Source organism: Grammomys surdaster, unplaced genomic scaffold (assembly GCF_004785775.1).
Source record: "Grammomys surdaster isolate TR1022 unplaced genomic scaffold, NIH_TR_1.0 365, whole genome shotgun sequence".
Classification (NCBI taxonomy): Eukaryota; Metazoa; Chordata; class Mammalia; order Rodentia; family Muridae; genus Grammomys; species Grammomys surdaster.
In genome coordinates this window covers 467,259-472,321 of record NW_021604784.1, presented here as the reverse complement: position 1 = coordinate 472,321, position 5,063 = coordinate 467,259, and positions in this window count along the sequence as shown.

Sequence of the window (5,063 nt, the reverse complement as noted above, 5' to 3'; positions counted from 1 at the left end):
CATCAATATACTGAGTTCTGGGCGAGCCAGAGAGACCCTTACCTCCAAATAGCAAAACAAAAACAAACAAAAACCCCATATGGTCATAGAAAGTGTCCACTTTGAACACTGGAAGACATACTTTCAGAAATAGTCAACTAAGAGCATTAGATGGCAAAGACGTCTTTGTAAGGTAAGCAAATGAGCTGAGAATAGAAAGGCAACCAAGAACCCTATGGGACATTTCAATGTTGTCAGTCAGGCAAAAGTCCATCCTCTGACAGATTAAAATTCTCCCCGTTTCAGTACAGCTACACCTACGTGTTTGCCTACTAATGGCCATGCGTTCCTCCAGCCAGACAGTTATCTAATTTTTCAGTTTCCAGACTGTTACACATGAAGGAATCCCTGATGCTTCTTTGCCAGAATCATATTTCTAGTCATCAATATTTCTCTAACAGGAAACCCAGTCTTTATGTCTTGCTGTGGCTACACTTAATTTTACACACTATTTTCAGGAGTGAACATATAGCACATCATCTCTGGGTTTGAAAGCACAGTAAGTTGTCCCATAAACAGAAAAAAAAAAAAGCCATGCATCAAAACTCTGTTCCAAAATGTGGTTTGTCACAGAATTCCATGCAGCTGAAGGAGAACCATTAAGAAGAGGAACAGAAAGAAAGAAAAGGATGGGAAAACACAGTTTGTGTCGTGTCCTATTTTTAATGATGGTTCTCAAATGCTTTAACCTCTCTTGTAACCTGCCACCGACCAGAGATAGTGGAAAAGAAAGGATATGGGAGTGGGGGTGGAGTGGACCTGTTTAGAAAGGTTCTTTGGAGCAACTCCTATCTGTGTTGTCTGGAAATGAGCAGTTGAATTTACAGGTGAGCAGGCAGTGGCAGCTCGATCCACTCGCAAACACTTCACGGATACACCAGCAGTTCAATTTGGTAGAGTCAGGTTAGCAACAGTGGTGACACGACCTAGCAGAGACATCGAGGCCTCAGCTTTGGCTCGAGTCAGCAGAAGGGACCAACAGGAATATCAAAAGAAGTTCTCAGCTGTGCCTCTCTCAAGGAAACGAAGATTAGCAAAAATGCAAGACCCATAAGCGTTGTACAGCTAGCTGTACAAGTAAGCCAAGCTCTCTCTTTGTTATTCCGTGGAGTCCTACTTATACCCTCCAAATATCATGTGTCCTCCACATGCCTTGCCTCAGCACAGTTTGCCTCAACCAGAGTCCTTGGAAGCAGCAACAAACTGCTGCACACCACCAGAAGTTTTTTGGTGCATTTCTCTCTATGGAGTCCCAACAAATGCAGCTCAAATATGCAATGTAAAGCCGACCAATACATGCATGTAAGGCAGACCAATACATGCGTATTGCTAGCAAAGAATCCTTCATTGCGTGTCCTTTCACGTGCTTGCTTTAGCAGAACATCCTCTCTCCAGTGTCTGCCTTAGCCTTTCACACCTGTGTCCACTTTACATTCCTTCACGTTTGCCCCAGCAAAACACCATCCAACCAACTGACTCTCCAAAGAACTCTCAAGTTTCCACTACAGTGCCTCTCTTAGATAATGTTTCAAGTGAAATGGGGAATACCACTACACTGGACATATGGGCCACCATGCTTAACTTAAGTATCACCATGTGATACTTAACCAGGAAAACAAGAAGGCCATCCTTTAAAACAAAAATGACTGTTCAGTTTAAGTTGGCAAAAGGTTTCATATATTCCTGCAATAATTTTCCTTAAAAAATAAAATAGAATGAAATAAAACAATGGAGTGGTTCTAAAGTACTTTTGTAATTGCAGGTTGTAGATTTATCTGTGAAATTTAAATATAACATTAAGTACTATCACACAGCCAACAATTATAGAGTACTCCACCAAAGGAAGACACTTGTCTGAAGATGCAAAATTACTTAAAAAAAAGAAAACTTTCTTTACACAGCACTGAAAGGGAGCCCATAGTTACTCCCTTTCAATCAGTAGTCAAGAACAAAACTGGTATGCGTTAAAGAAACAAACCATCATAATACAGTCAACACAAGCTATTTCAAAATATAATGCTAAATGAACAAGTAGTTTCTCTTAAAAAGCTTAGGAGGCTGTTTGCTTCAAAGTCCATTATCTCTGCCTGGAGTATGTGCCACTTGCAGTGTGCCTGGCCTTAGAATACAGCCACTACTTTGTAAAGAAGCCATGCCACACTATGGGTGTTCCAGGCAACCCACACTGCCAAAGCACTGGCTGACCCCTACCAGACACCCAGTCATCCACAGATGACTCTACCATGGCTGGTTAATTTTTGTTGAGTCAATGGTTCAAGGACACTCAAAGAATTTCTTTCATCAGATTGGCCTGTGGGGGTGTGGGGGGGCACACATATTTTCATAATTGCTAATTGATGCTAAAAGCCTAGCCCACCGTAAACAGTTCATTCACAAGGCAGGAGGCCTGGGCTGCATCAGAAAAGTAGCTGAAGAAATCAGTGAACACTCCCTCCATGGTCTCTGCTTCAATTCCTGCCTCCAGATTCCTGCCTATGCTTCCCTCCATGATGGACAGTAAAGTTTAAGATAAAATAAGCCTGTTCTTTCCCAAGTTGCTTTTGGACAATGCTTTATTACAGCAATAGAAAGGGAAGCAAGGATACAGCACCTCACCTTTCTACCTATGAGCATTGATCCCAAAAACAGGCTAGTAGACACATAGTCCCACTCCTTGCTGTCTGTAATTCCTGACTCAAAGGAGCTATTGGAAGAAATGAAAGATAATTGTTTAACATTACATTTCTGGAATAATTTTTTTTACCACAACAGGGAAACAAACACAATAACATATAATGTACATGTTTCAAACTTGGAAAGTTTCTCTCCTCAAACTAGATAACTCACCCTTATATATATCAACTATTTACTATCCATCTAAATAAGATTAGACTTAATACAAGCACACATTGTTGAACTTTTATAATTTGAAATTTGAAATAATTTATTCCACAATGTGTGTTGCTCTTAAATGTGTCTGGGTGATCTGTTTAGGACAAGAATACTAACGCTAATTAATAAATTTCTCTGAAGAACTTTCATAGCACAACATGCTCCATACAAAAAGGATTCTGGTCATTAAGTAGCAAAACCAAGATGCTTCAAGATCTTCCTAGTCTCTATTTACACACTAATTTAAAAAAATCATTTAGCAAATTGATCAGTGTAGCTCAAATTCTCTCTCTCTCTCTCTCTCTCTCTCTCTCTCTCTCTCTCTCTCTCTCACACACACACACACACACACACACACACACACACACACACTGTACCGTTTACCATTTTCTTTCTCTTAATCATCCTTTTTCCTATTTGAGAATTTCATACATGCATATGCTTGGATCAGACCCACTCCCCATCTCTCCCCCTCCAGCCAGTTCCCTTTCCTCCTGCCACATTTTCTTCCCAACTTCATGAGCACTTTTTCAAAACCCACTGAGCCAGGAGCCAGAGAGATGGCTCAGGGGTTAGGAGCACTAGCTGCTCTTGCAGAGGACCCTGGCTTGAGTCTCAGTACCCACTTAGTAGCTCACAGTTGCAGGGCATCCAACTCCCTCCTTTGGCTTCCATGGACACTGTGTACATATGGTGCATAGATTTACACTCAAGCAAACACTCATATACATAAAATAAAAAATGTTTTGTAAAAGCCCAAACCCACTTGGTGTGCATGGATGTAGGACCATCTACAAAGTGAGGCAGCATCTCAGGAACTACGTAGTCTCTGAAGAAAACTGATTCTCTCTTCCCAGTAGTCAACAATTGCCAGTAACTCCTCAGCTAAGGGTGAGCCTTCATAACTCCTTCCCCCGTGAGTGCTGGGATTTTGGTTGGCTTGATCTTATTCAGGTCTTGTGCAGTAAGTCACAGCCTCTGTGGGTTCACATGTGCAATAGCACTATTTTACTACCAATGCCTATAACCTGGGCTCTTAGTCTTCCTGTCGCCCTTCCTTGTTCGTTCCGAGTCTCCGGGGGAAGAGACATGAGATGGCCTATCTATTCATCTGTAAATTCCTGGTGCACAGCACGATGATGCTGTTTGTTAAGTTTTACACTTGATCCATATTTATACAAACAAGCTGCAGTGGGGTACTCAAAGCAAACTATGCTCATGTTTTTTCTTCCCGCCTGTTTATTATGTTTTCCCAAAATTAGTTGGTATTTTAATTACAAAAAGCACACTGTGGCTATGGTAGCATATCTGATTCAAGAACACACTCTGTAACCCCTTTGTGAATAATGAAGAATTTTTTGGTTCATGTAAGGAGTCAAACATCTTCCATACACAACCACTATCTGTGAGCTGAATACACACTCTAGTTTCTGGGCCTGTGGCACACTATTGGGCAGACTGTGTATAAGGAGAAACCAACCAGTGCCTGCTGGCTATGCAATGTGGCACCTGATCACAATGTGTCTGAGGAGAAACAAGTAATTCATTAGGCTGTCATTCTGTTACAAGCAACAATTTATACGTTATTTCCAAAAGATTACAAAGAAATGTTACTCCTCTTGGAATAGAGACAAATAAAGGTATCTAAGTCTGCTTATTCCCCTAGCTTAGTCAGCAATTCTGTCAGCGTTATTACATCTATGTTCAGATCATACTTATTAAAGGAAAATTTTGAAATATTTATTTAGAAGGTTTTACTGGCTTTAAATGTTCCACTCAGCGATTAAGTATCTTTTCCACACACATTTATATGTAAATACTGCCATAAATAATGTTATCTATGGATGAATGTTGAAGAATCGGTTCTCCAAGACAGAGCAAATGAAGGCATCTTTCCAGCATTTCCAGGTTCTTATCATCATCAAAGAATGAATACAAGACAAAGTAAGAAACTGAGGGAAAGGATTTCTTATAACTCAAAAGGGCAGAGACAAGTGTAGGAGTCTGAGAGGGATGGGTAGACAGAGATGAGCGTAGGATTCTGAGAGGGATGGGTAGACAGAGATGAGCGTAGGAGTCTGAGAGGGATGGGTAGACAGAGATGAGTGTAGGATTCTGAGAGGGATGGGTAG